At 45.8% G+C, this 21,015-nt stretch overlaps 1 long non-coding RNA gene across 1 annotated transcript; it reads left to right on the forward strand.

Annotated features, from left to right (window-relative positions):
• Positions 1 to 19,965: 19,965 nt before the first annotated feature.
• LOC121588965 lies at positions 19,966 to 20,435 on the forward strand. Its single transcript, XR_006004253.1, has 2 exons — positions 19,966 to 20,100; positions 20,275 to 20,435. It is a non-coding gene; the product is annotated as an uncharacterized LOC121588965 (long non-coding RNA).
• Positions 20,436 to 21,015: the final 580 nt, after the last annotated feature.

Here is a 21,015-nt window from a genome sequence, read left to right on the forward strand (position 1 = left end):
AATAACTGTGCGGAGCACACAAACTGTGCGGAGCACAATAACTGTGCGGAGCACACAAACTGTGCGGAACACAATAACTGTGCGGAGCACACAAACTGTGCGGAGCACAAAAATCGTGCCGAGCACAAAAATCATGCGGAACACAAAAAAAAATGTGCGAAGTGTGGCACCACAATTTGATAAAATGTGCAATTGTGCTCGCACATTTTACTGTGCTGTGTGTGCGTGGTGGCACAGTGCTACTTGACTCATCACTAGTCAACACGACCACCAAACCTCGTCTCCTATAGCCACCCGAAACCGCTTTACAACACGCACACCAGCAACTGGTACCGATCACCGCTACACCACACGCACACCAACAACGACTCACCGTTTAGCCGCACGCACGTCTACTCCACCTGGTCCTGAAACAACATCATCACAACAGTGTCACCTCCCGGTGAATGATACCTTGGAAGCACCCAACTCTACTTGCACTTGCACCAGTCTACAATCGATCGTTTTTTTCTCAACTAGACGAAGTTCCGCTCATTGCACGCAACAAACACGCCAAGCCTCATGCTCTGACAACGCAGCTCAATTGACTTACCGTATACCCGCTTTATCCAACCGCCACAATGACAACGCTACCGCTGAGTATTTAAGCTGCTATTATCAAAACGTTAGAGGTTTGCGTACTAAAATAAAAGAATTTCACCTAGCAGTATCGGAGGCTGACTTCGACCTCATCGCCCTCACGGAAACTTGGCTTGTTGACAACATCTCATCTGCTCTTCTCTTCAACAACAACTTCTCTGTTTATCGCTGTGATCGCTCTCTCAGCGGCTCTAGCTATCGCGGTGGTGGTGTTTTGCTAGCCGTTTCTAACGCATACGAGTCGATAGAATTACCTTCCCGTGATCGTTCTCTCGAGTATATTTGTGTGCGCGTCGCCTGCAATAACGCACATCTGTACGTCATTACTTCTTACTTTAGCAACAAATAAATTTATTTCCGTTAATTTTCAACAACGGCGATTCGAACTTAATGCGCACGCTTTAAAATTTGTCCGGTCTCTCTCGTGTTTGCTTTCTAACTGCTTGCTGCTAATTGCGCCAAACTCGACCTTCTTTGACCCTTTCGCTAAGGTTTGCGACCTTAGCATGAAGCGCTAGTCATCTCGCTCTTATCACTGCCTAATCTCCTGATCGTACGCTAGCGCCAATCTGCGCTTGGTGGTGGAATCGCTCCGGTTAATCCGTTCGCTTCGCTGACAGGTGTTTGTTTACATCATACCGCGTGCCAAAACGTGTCAACACCCGACCGCGTCAATCCTGTGCGTTCGTTTAAGGGATTTACAAGATTTAAGCACGTTTTTCGCGAGTGAACTAGTAGGCCTACAACTAAAGTACTATTCCGCGGACTCGGTGATAAGCTATCTTTTCTTAAACTTCAACGTTCAGTACCGCTAATCTCACAACTGGTCTTTTTAGCCTTTTTCCTTGTGCGGTCCGCACGATGGCTTGACGTACCCTGCCATCCCTACCGGGAATCACCTCTTCAACTATCGCCCTCAACCAACTCTTTCTTGGACCCTCTGCAATAAACACCAAATCGTTCACGTTCAACCGGCTGGTGTCGTCGTGCCACTTTGACCGCGTGTGTTTGGTGGGCAAATACTCTTTGAGCCACCGATCCCAAAATGCATCCGTCAGCGCGGAGGCTCTCTTGTAGCTGCTTCGAAACGTTTCTGCTAAGTCTGGACATTCCCGCAGTTGCTGCTTTTTGCCATAGGAACTGCCCAGCAAGAAGTGGTTCGGTGTGATCGCCTCTACGTTAGAATCGCTTTGGAGCATGTAGGTGAGAGGTCGTGATTTAATGAGGCTTTCTGCCCCTGCTAACGCTGTCAACAAAATCTCGTCGTTCAATGTTCGCCCATCGTCAAGCGCTTGCATTGCATCCTTTACGATACGAACCATCCGTTCCCAAACTCCCCCCATCCAAGCGATTTGGCTATTTTTTCGCCGTCGCAGCTTTCAGCTGGCTTCCTCGTCTTCGCGATGGCTTCTATTGGGGTTTTTGGACACCTATTCTCCTTGGCTTCGCACTTTACCGCCTGCTTCACACATAAAATCGCACCTCCATATACGGGATTCAACTATCGCGGTGGTGCCGACACACGCGTATTGGTACCACTTATGGCATTTTTTGCACAGCATTATAGTCACGTTATTATGCCCCTCGCAGCCACCACGATTAAAACTCGTACTCATCGCGACGAACACTGGTAGGGACTTTATTTTCGAAGAAAATATTGAAACAATTTTTGAATGTTGCTACGGTTGTAGCTTAATGTTTCAGTTGCTGCTTCAGAATTTTTGCAACTGTCGCTCGCGTATTCAGGGTTCCGCCGATCAGTTCAAAAATTGGTCTGTCTTTGCTCCTGTATAATTTGCAACTAAGCGCCGTCTTCAATGGCGCTTTGTTTCAGACCAGCTGATCTACTTGACCCTAGGTAACCTCGCTTAGCGACCTTTGTCGAACTTTTCCCTTATTGGCCCTACTTAACAGCTCAGCCAGTTGTCTCATTTTGCGGATATCTGGTCGTCCTTATCTAACTCACAACGCCATCTGGAGTTTCTTTTACGAATTATTCGAGCTGTCCTTGACAGCTCGTTGTTTTGTAAATATTGCGGCAGCTCATTTGCACGAGGTGCACATCGTGCCAACAAAAAACGTTAAGGGCAATAACGACCTCACCATCGTTCAGACCCAAAACATACACACTGAAAAACACCAGGCACACGAGTTCAAACTTAACCTGATTTTGCCTCGGATCGCCTTGATTTTTATTGCAAAAGCGCTCAAAATAGTTTACAAAATAGCGAAAACCCAGGCGAAAGAACAAGCGGTAAAGATGTTGTCTTTACCTAAATTAATAGCGAAAAAACACATTAATGAAGTGATAATCGGATATAAAAGACAAAGTGCCGATCAAGTGTTCATCAGACAACACCTGCAAGCCGCTGCAGCCGCCTTCAAGGAAACGTACCCCGCTGCGAAAAGCGACGGAAGAAATCATGGAGTTCTGAGAATTTTATCATGCCTTCCTTTTCTCTCCAACGGCAAATTTGTCAAGCAGCTCGTCGAGCTACCCGTCCCTGCCTCCGCCTCATACCCCTCGCCTGAACGCGCTGTCGAAGGTTTGGATGTGTTGGTGCATCAGACGGACAATCGCTGTCAGCCGTCGTCCGTGCTTTTTCCCTCCATAGCGCCATCTCTTTCTCGCGTGTGGTCAATGCTCGCGAGCTGTTGTGGCGCCTAAAAATGCCGTTAACAAACATTGCGGCGATGATGTTGAATTTTCACAAATCAAACCAAAAAAGCGCAATGAGTTCAAACGCTGCAATGTAAAAATTACCAAGGAATCGCTAGCTCACGCTGGGGGGTTTGCTGTGCAACGCGCAGAACCCTAATTCGCATTGACACGTTCAGCCCGGCGCTGATTTTCATCAACATTCCGTTCCGCCGGCATCTAGAACGCAAGCTGATTGTGAAACCGGCATACTGGAAAGTCCACTGGCAGTCCCTGGGGCCTGCCATCGAACTGAACGTGTTAAGCATTAAGCATAACACTAAGCTGTTGATTTCGTTTGTTGTGGATTACATAGATATGCTAAGCATCCTGCGCATGGGTGTGAGTGTGCGTGTGTATGCAAAACTGTCGCCAAATGTAATTTCTTCCGGAATGTTATGATCCATCGGTCAAAGAAAGGAAGGTGTTCATGATAGTGGCGGATTAGGGGAAACGGGGTCCCTAGGCGGAATGACGAGTTGAGGCACCTCTAAATGGTAACTGATGACAGGGAGGAGGGGGTACTGGCACACAGCTGTTGGGAAATAGAACAGTATACTTATATTGCCGGCGGGGGAAGGGGGGGGGGGCTTCGACCATGGGACCCCTACGATCATCGTTCACCGGCCCTACAATTATTGCCGGCATGAGGGGGGAGGGGGGGTTGGCAAATGATTCTCTAGCCACGGTGCCACAACGACCATCTTTCCGCGGGCCCTTGTCGCTAATTCTCTTGTAAACATACATAATGTCCACTTGTAAACATACGCCATACTGCATACTAGAGATCTTCGGCGACTGCCTAGTCCGCCTACCGGTAGATCCGCCGCTGGTTCATGACGGTGTTTTTTTACTGTAGAGTGCATCCTTCCCCTGCCTGCAGCGTATGCATCGGGCAGGAAACAGTGTGGCTGTATGCAAGTTGCCCGCTGGATAGGAGCGATCCCGCGGCACCTCATTACTCCCATCTGCATGCCCGTCGTGGATTCTAACCGCGTATGAACCGTCCGCCGTAGCAAGAGCTGACTATCCGGCTACGTGGTACTCAAGTTCTGAAAAGGCCGGTATGATCGCGTAGGCTATAATGACAATAATAATAATAATAATAAGAAGAAGAAGAAGAAGAAGAATAAGAATGCACGGAATGCACTCGACCAAAACATGAACCTACCGATCCGAACTCATTCCAAGGCATTGCTGGCAATCGGCGTCATGATAACGATACAAACCAACAAGCCACCAGATTCTGGACGGACAGGTGCAGCACCATACGCGCACCGTAATAAACAAATCCAGAATCCTCTTTTGTATGGATGCATTTCAAAATGTTGTTTCCACTTGCGTCCGCTAGCTGAATTGGAAAGAAATGTGCTACATATCACACGCACGTTTGCTTAGATCGTGTGTCTTTTTAATACCCCCAACAGCAGAGCCGATCGCAAAGATGCCAATGCTAATGGTTGTGTTGTCGCTCAGGTAGCGAGATCGAAAATGCATGGACTTTGTAGCCGCAACGGATGAAAATGTACGCATCAGAATCAAATAGTTTTAGGGTTTCCAAACGCACACACACACACAAACACACAAACACGCGCACTCAAACTCACACACACACACGCACACATACACGAACACGCGCACGCCAGCACGCACGCACACACACTCGCACGCACGCACACACACATGCACGTATACGCGCACGCGAGCACGCACGCACGAAAGCGCGCACGCCAGCACGCACCCACGAGAGCGCGCGCTCCCGAAGTCGCGCACGCGATCACGCACCCTCCACCAACCCCCCCCCCCCCCTCCCCGCATGATCGATTACGGCTACCTTATCAGTAGAACGGCTGGTTCAGCTATCTGTTAGCGCATCCTCATTCAAAGCGCAGGGCGGGGTGGGGAATCGCGACATGATAGAGTGAACGGTCACTTTCCCCGCGCTGTGTGCGTGTGTGTGTCGAGACCCAAAAACTGGAGACAGATTTCGGCAAATTAAAAAAAAATTATAACCACTATACACTGTGCTACATGATGCATAGAAGGTCGTTGAAGCATCAAACATGTTCAAATTAAAAAATATTTGATTAGTGTTAGACGTTCTCCTACGCTTGTTTTAAATAGGCTTCTTCACCCTCAACTGGCAGGGGCATCGAATGGTCTCATCAGTAGCGGCACGAAATAAAATAAACCATCAATACACCGATAACACTTTGAATCCCAATCTAGCTTCTCCCACAGCGTCTCAAGGTCACACACAAATTAATAAATGCTAACACCCACCAATAACAATACACAACCGCAATGCACATATGAGTATCAACGCCATACACCGCGACAGCCAATCAGCTGGCGGCGGAAGGCACGGGCAGAAGCGCAAGTAAGGCAAGGTATGGTGAGGGAGGGGGAAAAAGCGGACGAGAAAATGGGCGCCAATAATTTTAAATTTTTTGACCGTTTTTTTTTTTTTGCTCCGCCGCCATAAATAGTTCGTCCATTTCGCCAACAGATGGCGCTAACCCTGCGCAGGCCTGCGCAGGAATCGCTGAAGTCCAGCGCGGGAGACCAGCCAAAATCTGCGCTGGCCAGCGCAGATTTTGGTACATTTCCTGCGCTGGAAACTGCTCGAATTTGCGCAGCGGGCAGGAAGACCAAGCCGCCCACCAGCAAGCCATCGCAGCCGCCACTAACCGAGGAGATGAGCACCTGGCACGGGTTGAGAAATTTTAACGAGGACGGCGAATACGTAGGACCATACATCCCGAACGAGAAGGATGTCTAGGATCAACGGATCGAGATCCTGGAGTTACTGAGGAACGCCGGCAACAAGGAGATAGAAAACAAGGTAGAACACATATACACTAGTTATAAAGAAAATAAATTAACAATTAGAAAGACATTCGAGAGAGCAACGGATGTCTCTCTTTTTCCGCTTTTAAATAGTCACTCTAAATACTTTTCGCAATTAGAAACTCAAAAAAGTCAATAAATAAATAAATAAATAAAATAAAATAAATAATTTTCTTCTTTTTTTTCAACATATAAAAGAAAGAAACTTTCCTCGACTCTCGAGGAAAACCAGATTTTATTTTATATAAGCTTTTATATAAAAATATAAGTCTGCTTTCTCTAGAAAAATTGTACTTGGTTTTATGTATGAATTTAATTTTTTTTCTCCACAATCATTAAAGTCCGAATCTCGACCATATGACTAAACTAAAGGAAATTGTTAGGAGACTAGAATTAATTTACAAAACCCTACAGCAAAATAAAGGGAATATTAGACAGTGTGCATTAGCCACATACAGATTACAAGTAAACGAAATATATTCCGTATTCAGGAAAGAAGTAGAGACCAACTACGACAAATACAGCGACACAGAAATCAAGTTCTATAAAAACATTATCCAAAATTTTATAACCAACATAATAGAAAAAGTTAACAACGAGACTATTAACACCGACAACAATACAATTGACAATTGACAAACAATTGACGTTTGACCGCGCGGCTACATGAGGTGAAATATACAGCGAAATGAACTATTTGACAGGCGAAATATCTGACGGATAAAGCATCACAGCAACCAGCTGATGTGCAATGTAAACAAATAACGTGCACAAAATCGTAATTAAATCCATTAAATAGCTTCAATATAGAGTACTTCGTTAATTTTCAGTCAACAGTTAATAATTTCTTCCAATTAGGGAATGTTCTGCTTGAGAAGATATTATTTTAAATAGAATTTCGAAAGCGGATGTTGTGTCTCCCCCAACCCTTTAGCTATACCTGTCAGATATTTCACCTGTCAAATAGTTCATTTCGCTATATATTTCACCTCATGTAGCCGCGTAGTGACGTTTAACTGTTCGGCCGCACTTTCGTCGCGCTCTGTGATTTTTCAGTAATTTTCTTGTGTTTTCTGCATCGCATCGCATTGTTGCCTATTCTAAGGACTGTTAAACTGCTTCACATCATCGTTTCGTCTTGGCGAATTGTTTAGTTGCACCGCAACTCTGGTTTCCTGCTGTTTTTTCCTGCTCGGCTAAGCAGTGTTGTGCTGTGATTACGCGTGATTTCGCGATGGCGCCTATTTGCTTCTCGTGTGCTGAACCGCTAGAGGCCACCGGCTGCATCATCAGTGCATATTGTGACGCTACGTTCCACCGCGGCTGTTGCAAACTGCCCCCCGAGCTGATTGACGCAGTATTGTCCAATGTCGACCTGCACTGGAGCTGCATTGGCTGCACTAACATTATTAAAAATCCGCGCTGCCGTTCGGTAAAAGAAATAGGCGCCCAGGTCGGTTTCCAAGCCGCCCTCACCTCAACTGTAGCAGCTATCGGCAAACTCGTTGAGCCTATTTTCGCAAAAGTTCGCAGTGGTTTTACCCTCCTTCAAACTGCATCCACGCCTCACATTCGGAATCCTGATCCTCGACCGGCTACTGGTAGAAAGCGGAGGCGCTTAATCGAGGATTCGGCATCTCCTGGTGTAAACAGAATTGTAAACAGTCGCGGTAACATCCTTTGTGCCGCGTCATCGCCAAACGCATACACCAATACCACGATTGCCGTCCAGCCGGCACCGACACAACCGCATGAACTGGTGGGAACCGATCCGTTATCATCACCGCTTCAAGCTGCACCTCGTGAGCCATTCACAGATAGGATATGGATCCGCCTATCCCGCTTATCAACGGCCGTCACTGTGGAACAAGTGGTTGCTTCTGTAAAGCGTCGCTTAGCCACCGATGACGTTATAGCGTATTGCCTGCTGAGAAGAGGGGTTAGTGTGGACAGCATGCATTGGCTTTCATTCAAAGTGAGAGTCCCGGCTATCCTTCGTGATGCGGCACTCACACCATCCACCTGGCCCGTCGGTATCGGTGTACGTGCGTTTTTTCCATCCCGTCAACACGACCACCAAACCTCGTCTCCTATAGCCACCCGAAACCGCTTTACAACACGCACACCAGCAACTGGTACCGATCACCGCTACACCACACGCACACCAACAACGACTCACCGTTTAGCCGCACGCACGTCTACTCCACCTGGTCCTGAAACAACATCATCACAACAGTGTCACCTCCCGGTGAATGATACCTTGGAAGCACCCAACTCTACTTGCACTTGCACCAGTCTACAATCGATCGTTTTTTTCTCAACTAGACGAAGTTCCGCTCATTGCACGCAACAAACACGCCAAGCCTCATGCTCTGACAACGCAGCTCAATTGACTTACCGTATACCCGCTTTATCCAACCGCCACAATGACAACGCTACCGCTGAGTATTTAAGCTGCTATTATCAAAACGTTAGAGGTTTGCGTACTAAAATAAAAGAATTTCACCTAGCAGTATCGGAGGCTGACTTCGACCTCATCGCCCTCACGGAAACTTGGCTTGTTGACAACATTCCATCTGCTCTTCTCTTCAACAACAACTTCTCTGTTTACCGCTGTGATCGCTCTCTCAGCGGCTCTAGCTCTCGCGGTGGTGGTGTTTTGCTAGCCGTTTCTAACGCATACGGTAGAATTACCTTCCCGTGATCGTTCTCTCGAGTATATTTGTGTGCGCGTCACCTGCAATAACGCACATCTGTACGTCATGGTAGTATACATTCCACCGCAGCTTAGCTCCGAGATATCGACTCTTCGCTCTCTACATCATTGTATCAGCGGCTTCACTCTCACACTGAAGCCTTCGGATCTGTTGTTTGTTATTGGCGATTTCAATCAGCCTGGCATAAGCTGGTCCACAGCTGATCCTTCGTCCTCGCCAGCATACTCATCAATCACGCACTATGAACCAACTGCGCGCTCACTGGCCAACAACACCTTTGTGGATGGATTTAAATTTAACGGATTAGTGCAACTTAATCACATCAATAATTCGCACGGACGCATTCTTGACCTGCTCTACGCTAACAATGCTGCAGCTAAATTGTGTTCGCCTGTCTTTCCAAGTGTTGTTCCGCTTGTACCTCTTGACTCCTACCATCCGGCGTTTGACTTCAATATACTTATTAACTCGTCGACCCGACGCAATTCGACGACTCGACAAAACTCGACGACAACTGGATTTTATCGTTATAACTTTGCTAGAGCTGACTATGTGAAACTGAACGACATGATATCAATGTTTAACAATAGCTTTCATTGTTCCAATTTTGTTTCACTTGACAAAGCAGTATGTTCATTCTCGTCCTTCATGCTGCAAGCCTTTGTTGTATGCGTCCCAGTTCAGCGTCCTAGACCTAACCCCCCCTAGGCAGACCGCACACTCAAACGATTTGTTGGAAATTAAATTGAATTGCATTGTAGTTAGTTTAGAAAATTTTATTAATTGAAATTGCATGTTTTCGTGAATTGTTTCAAATGGTGAAATGGTGAACTCTTAGGATTAGGATGAAAAGCAAATCAACTATGTAATGAAATGACAAGTGAATAAACAGTAGCAAATTGATTGGCGCAAAGGACACAACGGTTTATCCATTCTCTTCGGCTTTCGGCAATCCGTATTTTATAGCCAACTTTTTAGTGATAATTTATCACACGATTCAAAGGTGTAAAAAGAGCTGCTTATCGTCACTACCAAACGCGCCGCTGCCAAAGATCTCGCTCGATCTACTTTGACACGCACTCTTTATACTGCAGCTATAACAGGTTTCGATATCGCAGATATTTGAGTAAAATCCAACGTAACCTCTGCAGGTGGCCTGACTCGTTTTGGCGCTTCTACAAGAGCAAAACAAAATCCACGCATACACCGAAATCCATTACGTACAAAGGAGCAACAAGTGCCAACACTAATGAAATGTGCAATCTCTTCGCGGATCGCTTCGCAGATTGCTTTTGACCGGCCATGAATGATACCGATACCATTGATGCTGCTCTCGTCAACACTCCGGCTGGCGCAATTAACATGAGCACTCCTTTCATCGACAGTGAGATCGTTTTATCAGCCCTAATGCAACTAAAGCCTTCCTTCGCTCCTGGACCCAACGGAATTCCTTCTTCAGCACGCTGCCAAACGACAGTAGCACTTATCCTTGCAAAATTGTTCAATGCATCGCTAGCCAATGGCTACTTTTCCAAAACATGGAGGAAATCTTGGATGGTTCCTATTTACAAAAAGGGCGACAGGACAGATGCCATCAACTACCGGGTTATTGCATCTTTGTGTGCCATTGCCAAGGTATTCGAACTAGCGATATACAAACAACTGCTACATGCATGCCGCAGCTACCTAAGCCCGTATCAACATGGATTCGTGCCAAAAAAGTTGACTACCACGAACCTGGTTGAATTTGTAACCTATTGCACTAGTCAAATTGATGCCGGAGCTCAAGTCGATGCAATTTATACAGATCTGAAAGCAGCATTCGACTCTCTTCCGCACGCAATTCTTCTCGCTAAACTCGATAAGCTAGTATTTCCCAGCTCGCTCGTACAGTGGCTTAAGTCTTACCCTAATTACCTAATTCACCTAATTCATCGCACATACATCGTGAAAATTGATAAGTACATGTCCAAAGAAATTCAGCAGCTCGGGTGTGCCACAAGGAAGCAATATTGGCCCGCTTCTCTTCATATTGTTTATCAACGATGTTACCCTCGCTTTACCTCCCGACAGTATCAGTCTGTTTGCCGACGACGCAAAAATTTTTGCGCCTATTCACAACACAGGTGATTGTACATTCCTGCAAGACTGCATCGAAATTTTCTGTTCGTGGCGTAACGTCTGTAAGCGTAACGGACTAACTATCTGCATCGAGAAATGCTACTGTGTGTCTTTTAGTCGATGCAGGAGCTCAGTCACTGGGACCTACTTCATGGACGGCACTGCAGTTAATCGACAAAATCATGCCAAAGACCTGGGCGTTCTGCTTGACTCTAGTTTGAACTTTAAACAGCATATCGAAGACGTTGTAGCCAGAGGAAATCAATTACTTGGCGTGGTTATCCGGACAGCTAATGAATTCCGCAACCCCATGTGCATCAAAGCTGTGTACAACTGTATTGTTCGTTCGGTTCTGGAATATTCGTGCGTACTCTGGAGCCCAAATACCGCTTCTTCAATTGCTCGACTTGAGGCGATTCAACGTAACCTCACGCGATATGCCCTACGCCTACTTCCCTGGCAGGATCGCAATAATCTTCCTCCGTATGCTGCGCGGTGCCGTCTTCTAGGCCTTGAACCTCTTTCGGTTAGAAGACGCAATGCATAGTGCTCTTTCATCGCTGAATTGCTAAATGGCTCTATCGACTCATCGCCTTTGTCGCATCGAGTCGATATCTATGCACCATCCCGAACACTTAGGTCTAGAGAAACTCTACGGCTCGCTCAACCCTGTTCCAGTGCTGGTCGGTCTGACCCTATGTTCCGCATGTCGGCTGTCTTCAACACTGTCTCGGATTGCTTCGACTTCGACATCTCAACTCAGTGCTTCAAGGAACGTCTCCGGCTTTTGCCGTGGCCGCAGTGAATTGCGATGCAAATCTTGTTTTTGCTAGGTTTTTTTTTTAACTGTTACATCTTAATTAGGCCATACGGCTCGTAGAAGATGAAATAAATAATAATAATAATAATAATAATAATAATAATAATAATAATAATAAAAATACTAGCGACTTGAATGGAACATTAAAAACACACAACAAACTAACGTTAAAAACCACAGCTCACGTCATAATATCATGTTTATCTATATATAAAAGACAAAAACAAATCGTTCCGATAGCGAACATTGCCCACACAGCTATTTAAACAAATACAAGCGTAGACTCAAATAACAAACCAAACATGGATGCTTTAGAGATCCTAAAAACGGCCACCAGCCTCATACCTACATTTAGTGGTAGATATGACGAAGCTGAAGCCATGTTAGCTGCTTTAGAAACAATGAAAGAAGCAGTGGACGAACAGCACCACAGACTGATCATGCGGGTGGTACAATCAAAACTAAAGGGGAAAGGTATAAAAATCATCGGAAAAACGGTGACGAGCATAGAAGACGCTCTGTCAAAAATCGGTGCATATGTTAAGAAAACAGTGTCACCAGAAGATATTGCCACTGCGATTCATGCATTAAAACAAAAAACTATCCGGCTACGTGGTACTCAAGTTCTGAAAAGGCCGGTATGATCGCGTAGGCTATAATGACAATAATAATAATAATAATAATAATAAGAAGAAGAAGAAGAAGAAGAATAAGAACTTAGCATAGCAGTCCACACTCGGGGAAGGTTTTTGTTTTGACTATGGTGCTGCCGGGTCTACTGCTGTGGCACGACAAATGCACGGAATGCACTCGACCAAAACATGAACCTACCGATCCGAACTCATTCCAAGGCATTGCTGGCAATCGGCGTCATGATAACGATACAAACCAACAAGCCACCAGATTCTGGACGGACAGGTGCAGCACCATACGCGCACCGTAATAAACAAATCCAGAATCCTCTTTTGTATGGATGCATTTCAAAATGTTGTTTCCACTTGCGTCCGCTAGCTGAATTGGAAAGAAATGTGCTACATATCACACGCACGTTTGCTTAGATCGTGTGTCTTTTTAATACCCCCAACAGCAGAGCCGATCGCAAAGATGCCAATGCTAATGGTTGTGTTGTCGCTCAGGTAGCGAGATCGAAAATGCATGGACTTTGTAGCCGCAACGGATGAAAATGTACGCATCAGAATCAAATAGTTTTAGGGTTTCCAAACGCACACACACACACAAACACACAAACACGCGCACTCAAACTCACACACACACACGCACACATACACGAACACGCGCACGCCAGCACGCACGCACACACACTCGCACGCACGCACACACACATGCACGTATACGCGCACGCGAGCACGCACGCACGAAAGCGCGCACGCCAGCACGCACCCACGAGAGCGCGCGCTCCCGAAGTCGCGCACGCGATCACGCACCCTCCACCAACCCCCCCCCCTCCCCGCATGATCGATTACGGATACCTTATCAGTAGAACGGCTGGTTCAGCTATCTGTTAGCGCATCCTCATTCAAAGCGCAGGGCGGGGTGGGGAATCGCGACATGATAGAGTGAACGGTCACTTTCCCCGCGCTGTGTGCGTGTGTGTGTCGAGACCCAAAAACTGGAGACAGATTTCGGCAAATTAAAAAAAAAATTATAACCACTATACACTGTGCTACATGATGCATAGAAGGTCGTTGAAGCATCAAACATGTTCAAATTAAAAAATATTTGATTAGTGTTAGACGTTCTCCTACGCTTGTTTTAAATAGGCTTCTTCACCCTCAACTGGCAGGGGCATCGAATGGTCTCATCAGTAGCGGCACGAAATAAAATAAACCATCAATACACCGATAACACTTTGAATCCCAATCTAGCTTCTCCCACAGCGTCTCAAGGTCACACACAAATTAATAAATGCTAACACCCACCAATAACAATACACAACCGCAATGCACATATGAGTATCAACGCCATACACCGCGACAGCCAATCAGCTGGCGGCGGAAGGCACGGGCAGAAGCGCAAGTAAGGCAAGGTATGGTGAGGGAGGGGGAAAAAGCGGACGAGAAAATGGGCGCCAATAATTTTAAATTTTTTGACCGTTTTTTTTTTTTGCTCCGCCGCCATAAATAGTTCGTCCATTTCGCCAACAGATGGCGCTAACCCTGCGCAGGCCTGCGCAGGAATCGCTGAAGTCCAGCGCGGGAGACCAGCCAAAATCTGCGCTGGCCAGCGCAGATTTTGGTACATTTCCTGCGCTGGAAACTGCTCGAATTTGCGCAGCGGGCAGGAAGACCAAGCCGCCCACCAGCAAGCCATCGCAGCCGCCACTAACCGAGGAGATGAGCACCTGGCACGGGTTGAGAAATTTTAACGAGGACGGCGAATACGTAGGACCATACATCCCGAACGAGAAGGATGTCTAGGATCAACGGATCGAGATCCTGGAGTTACTGAGGAACGCCGGCAACAAGGAGATAGAAAACAAGGTAGAACACATATACACTAGTTATAAAGAAAATAAATTAACAATTAGAAAGACATTCGAGAGAGCAACGGATGTCTCTCTTTTTCCGCTTTTAAATAGTCACTCTAAATACTGCAATTAGAAACTCAAAAAAGTCAATAAATAAATAAATAAATAAAATAAAATAAATAATTTTCTTCTTTTTTTTCAACATATAAAAGAAAGAAACTTTCCTCGACTCTCGAGGAAAACCAGATTTTATTTTATATAAGCTTTTATATAAAAATATAAGTCTGCTTTCTCTAGAAAAATTGTACTTGGTTTTATGTATGAATTTAATTTTTTTTCTCCACAATCATTAAAGTCCGAATCTCGACCATATGACTAAACTAAAGGAAATTGTTAGGAGACTAGAATTAATTTACAAAACCCTACAGCAAAATAAAGGGAATATTAGACAGTGTGCATTAGCCACATACAGATTACAAGTAAACGAAATATATTCCGTATTCAGGAAAGAAGTAGAGACCAACTACGACAAATACAGCGACACAGAAATCAAGTTCTATAAAAACATTATCCAAAATTTTATAACCAACATAATAGAAAAAGTTAACAACGAGACTATTAACACCGACAACAATACAATTGACAATTGACAAACAATTGACGTTTGACCGCGCGGCTACATGAGGTGAAATATACAGCGAAATGAACTATTTGACAGGCGAAATATCTGACGGATAAAGCATCACAGCAACCAGCTGATGTGCAATGTAAACAAATAACGTGCACAAAATCGTAATTAAATCCATTAAATAGCTTCAATATAGAGTACTTCGTTAATTTTCAGTCAACAGTTAATAATTTCTTCCAATTAGGGAATGTTCTGCTTGAGAAGATATTATTTTAAATAGAATTTCGAAAGCGGATGTTGTGTCTCCCCCAACCCTTTAGCTATACCTGTCAGATATTTCACCTGTCAAATAGTTCATTTCGCTATATATTTCACCTCATGTAGCCGCGTAGTGACGTTTAACTGTTCGGCCGCACTTTCGTCGCGCTCTGTGATTTTTCAGTAATTTTCTTGTGTTTTCTGCATCGCATCGCATTGTTGCCTATTCTAAGGACTGTTAAACTGCTTCACATCATCGTTTCGTCTTGGCGAATTGTTTAGTTGCACCGCAACTCTGGTTTCCTGCTGTTTTTTCCTGCTCGGCTAAGCAGTGTTGTGCTGTGATTACGCGTGATTTCGCGATGGCGCCTATTTGCTTCTCGTGTGCTGAACCGCTAGAGGCCACCGGCTGCATCATCAGTGCATATTGTGACGCTACGTTCCACCGCGGCTGTTGCAAACTGCCCCCCGAGCTGATTGACGCAGTATTGTCCAATGTCGACCTGCACTGGAGCTGCATTGGCTGCACTAACATTATTAAAAATCCGCGCTGCCGTTCGGTAAAAGAAATAGGCGCCCAGGTCGGTTTCCAAGCCGCCCTCACCTCAACTGTAGCAGCTATCGGCAAACTCGTTGAGCCTATTTTCGCAAAAGTTCGCAGTGGTTTTACCCTCCTTCAAACTGCATCCACGCCTCACATTCGGAATCCTGATCCTCGACCGGCTACTGGTAGAAAGCGGAGGCGCTTAATCGAGGATTCGGCATCTCCTGGTGTAAACAGAATTGTAAACAGTCGCGGTAACATCCTTTGTGCCGCGTCATCGCCAAACGCATACACCAATACCACGATTGCCGTCCAGCCGGCACCGACACAACCGCATGAACTGGTGGGAACCGATCCGTTATCATCACCGCTTCAAGCTGCACCTCGTGAGCCATTCACAGATAGGATATGGATCCGCCTATCCCGCTTATCAACGGCCGTCACTGTGGAACAAGTGGTTGCTTCTGTAAAGCGTCGCTTAGCCACCGATGACGTTATAGCGTATTGCCTGCTGAGAAGAGGGGTTAGTGTGGACAGCATGCATTGGCTTTCATTCAAAGTGAGAGTCCCGGCTATCCTTCGTGATGCGGCACTAACACCATCCACCTGGCCCGTCGGTATCGGTGTACGTGCGTTTTTTCCATCCCGTCAACACGACCACCAAACCTCGTCTCCTATAGCCACCCGAAACCGCTTTACAACACGCACACCAGCAACTGGTACCGATCACCGCTACACCACACGCACACCAACAACGACTCACCGTTTAGCCGCACGCACGTCTACTCCACCTGGTCCTGAAACAACATCATCACAACAGTGTCACCTCCCGGTGAATGATACCTTGGAAGCACCCAACTCTACTTGCACTTGCACCAGTCTACAATCGATCGTTTTTTTCTCAACTAGACGAAGTTCCGCTCATTGCACGCAACAAACACGCCAAGCCTCATGCTCTGACAACGCAGCTCAATTGACTTACCGTATACCCGCTTTATCCAACCGCCACAATGACAACGCTACCGCTGAGTATTTAAGCTGCTATTATCAAAACGTTAGAGGTTTGCGTACTAAAATAAAAGAATTTCACCTAGCAGTATCGGAGGCTGACTTCGACCTCATCGCCCTCACGGAAACTTGGCTTGTTGACAACATTCCATCTGCTCTTCTCTTCAACAACAACTTCTCTGTTTACCGCTGTGATCGCTCTCTCAGCGGCTCTAGCTCTCGCGGTGGTGGTGTTTTGCTAGCCGTTTCTAACGCATACGAGTCGATAGAATTACCTTCCCGTGATCGTTCTCTCGAGTATATTTGTGTGCGCGTCACCTGCAATAACGCACATCTGTACGTCATGGTAGTATACATTCCACCGCAGCTTAGCTCCGAGATATCGACTCTTCGCTCACTACATGATTGTATCAGCGGCTTCACTCTCACACTGAAGCCTTCGGATCTGCTGTTTGTTATTGGCGATTTCAATCAGCCTAGCATAAGCTGGTCCACAGCTGATCCTTCGTCCTCGCCAGCATACTCATCAATCACGCACTATGAACCAACTGCGCGCTCACTGGCCAACAACACTTTTGTGGATGGATTTAAATTTAACGGATTAGTGCAACTTAATCACATCAATAATTCGCACGGACGCATTCTTGACCTGCTCTACGCTAACAATGCTGCAGCTAAATTGTGTTCGCCTGTCTTTCCAAGTGTTGTTCCGCTTGTACCTCTTGACTCCTACCATCCGGCGTTTGACTTCAATATACTTATTAACTCGTCGACCCGACGCAATTCGACGACTCGACAAAACTCGACGACAACTGGATTTTATCGTTATAACTTTGCTAGAGCTGACTATGTGAAACTGAACGACATGATATCAATGTTTAACAATAGCTTTCATTGTTCCAATTTTGTTTCACTTGACAAAGCAGTATGTTCATTCTCGTCCTTCATGCTGCAAGCCTTTGTTGTATGCGTCCCAGTTCAGCGTCCTAGACCTAACCCCCCCTAGGCAGACCGCACACTCAAACGATTTGTTGGAAATTAAATTGAATTGCATTGTAGTTAGTTTAGAAAATTTTATTAATTGAAATTGCATGTTTTCGTGAATTGTTTCAAATGGTGAAATGGTGAACTCTTAGGATTAGGATGAAAAGCAAATCAACTATGTAATGAAATGACAAGTGAATAAACAGTAGCAAATTGATTGGCGCAAAGGACACAACGGTTTATCCATTCTCTTCGGCTTTCGGCAATCCGTATTTTATAGCCAACTTTTTAGTGATAATTTATCACACGATTCAAAGGTGTAAAAAGAGCTGCTTATCGTCACTACCAAACGCGCCGCTGCCAAAGATCTCGCTCGATCTACTTTGACACGCACTCTTTATACTGCAGCTATAACAGGTTTCGATATCGCAGATATTTGAGTAAAATCCAACGTAACCTCTGCAGGTGGCCTGACTCGTTTTGGCGCTTCTACAAGAGCAAAACAAAATCCACGCATACACCGAAATCCATTACGTACAAAGGAGCAACAAGTGCCAACACTAATGAAATGTGCAATCTCTTCGCGGATCGCTTCGCAGATTGCTTTTGACCGGCCATGAATGATACCGATACCATTGATGCTGCTCTCGTCAACACTCCGGCTGGCGCAATTAACATGAGCACTCCTTTCATCGACAGTGAGATCGTTTTATCAGCCCTAATGCAACTAAAGCCTTCCTTCGCTCCTGGACCCAACGGAATTCCTTCTTCAGCACGCTGCCAAACGACAGTAGCACTTATCCTTGCAAAATTGTTCAATGCATCGCTAGCCAATGGCTACTTTTCCAAAACATGGAGGAAATCTTGGATGATCTTGGACGCCCTATTTACAAAAAGGGCGACAGGACAGATGCCATCAACTACCGGGTTATTGCATCTTTGTGTGCCATTGCCAAGGTATTCGAACTAGCGATATACAAACAACTGCTACATGCATGCCGCAGCTACCTAAGCCCGTATCAACATGGATTCGTGCCAAAAAAGTTGACTAACATGAACCTGGTTGAATTTGTAACCTATTGCACTAGTCAAATTGATGCCGGAGCTCAAGTCGATGCAATTTATACAGATCTGAAAGCAGCATTCGACTCTCTTCCGCACGCAATTCTTCTCGCTAAACTCGATAAGCTAGTATTTCCCAGCTCGCTCGTACAGTGGCTTAAGTCTTACCCTAATTACCTAATTCACCTAATTCATCGCACATACATCGTGAAAATTGATAAGTACATGTCCAAAGAAATTCAGCAGCTCGGGTGTGCCACAAGGAAGCAATATTGGCCCGCTTCTCTTCATATTGTTTATCAACGATGTTACCCTCGCTTTACCTCCCGACAGTATCAGTCTGTTTGCCGACGACGCAAAAATTTTTGCGCCTATTCACAACACAGGTGATTGTACATTCCTGCAAGACTGCATCGAAATTTTCTGTTCGTGGCGTAACGTCTGTAAGCGTAACGGACTAACTATCTGCATCGAGAAATGCTACTGTGTGTCTTTTAGTCGATGCAGGAGCTCAGTCACTGGGACCTACTTCATGGACGGCACTGCAGTTAATCGACAAAATCATGCCAAAGACCTGGGCGTTCTGCTTGACTCTAGTTTGAACTTTAAACAGCATATCGAAGACGTTGTAGCCAGAGGAAATCAATTACTTGGCGTGGTTATCCGGACAGCTAATGAATTCCGCAACCCCATGTGCATCAAAGCTGTGTACAACTGTATTGTTCGTTCGGTTCTGGAATATTCGTGCGTACTCTGGAGCCCAAATACCGCTTCTTCAATTGCTCGACTTGAGGCGATTCAACGTAACCTCACGCGATATGCCCTACGCCTACTTCCCTGGCAGGATCGCAATAATCTTCCTCCGTATGCTGCGCGGTGCCGTCTTCTAGGCCTTGAACCTCTTTCGGTTAGAAGACGCAATGCATACCCTACTAGCAAAGAGAATGTAAATGTGTGCGTCTTTCAGGCGAGGGGCATGTAGAAGCAGGGGGAGGCGGTTGGGAATACGGAGAATTACGCGGCGGCGAGAGCGTGTTTTGCTTTCTACACAGTTTTCGCACTTACACAATCACACATGTGTGAATGTGTGCGTTCACTTTCAGCCTGCGCGCTCAGTTTGGTTTTCTCGCAGCGGCTTGCTGGTGTCGGTGTCTCGCTCGCACTAGTGCAGCGAGTGTTCCTCGTGCGTTCCCTTTCTTGCTACCACACAAAATCGTCAGTACAGTTCAAGCCTTCGCAGCGTGAGGCCGCGCGCGTTTTAGCCTAAGTCCCGGGCGCTCGATGTAATTTGAAGTGAAGTGTTGAAGTTTTATTTATTTCAATTCACATTATTACGGCCTCGGTCGTATTTTCAAGTGTTGAAGTGTTGTGCGCATTGAAATAAAGCAGCGTTAATCTTTCATAATTCAACATGAATATGTAAATTATGCTGCTTTATTTCAATGCTTTTTTTACAGTATTCAACATACACAACATACAGGCAGTAAGGCGGGTGCTTGAAGTGACGATTTTTTTATTATTTATAATAAAAAATATGTGTGGTTTTGTGGCAAGATTGTGGTTAGCGATGTGTGGAACTGTGCCTTAAGTTTCAATAAAGTGTTAAAATATCAACCGAGCTTGATGTGTTTAAGTTTTATTTCGATGCATGCGATTTTATTACGCTGCAAATCAAAGTGAACGAAAGCGCACAGCGCACAACGCGCAACGAAAGAAACGAGGGGGAGGGGGTGTCCAGCGCTACGCGCAAAGTGCGGCAACAGCGCAGCGCAAACCGAAAAGAACGCGCGGGAAGGGGTGTTCAGCACAACGCGCAAGTGCGGCAACAGCGCAGCGCAAACCGAAAGAAACGCGAAAGAGCAAGAACAGCTGATCCGCGCATCCAGCGCAGCGGGAGAGGAAAAAACGGGAGGGAGGGGGTATCAGCTGATCAGCTGTTTTGTATCGCGAGAGCGCCCCGTGTAATTTGAAGGCATGCGAGAGAGCGCTGCGCGTGCTCACTCTCAATTCGGAAAAAAATCACTGCGGCTCGACTATGGCGGCCAATACAAATTCGACCGAACCCCTTCTCCCTGTTTCTACATGCCCCTCGCCTGTAAATTTAACTCTCTTTGCCTGTCGGGTAGTGCTCTTTCATCGCTGAATTGCTAAATGGCTCTATCGACTCATCGCCTTTGTCGCATCGAGTCGATATCTAT

Source organism: Anopheles merus, chromosome 2R (genome assembly GCF_017562075.2).
Source record: "Anopheles merus strain MAF chromosome 2R, AmerM5.1, whole genome shotgun sequence".
Taxonomy (NCBI): Eukaryota; Metazoa; Arthropoda; class Insecta; order Diptera; family Culicidae; genus Anopheles; species Anopheles merus.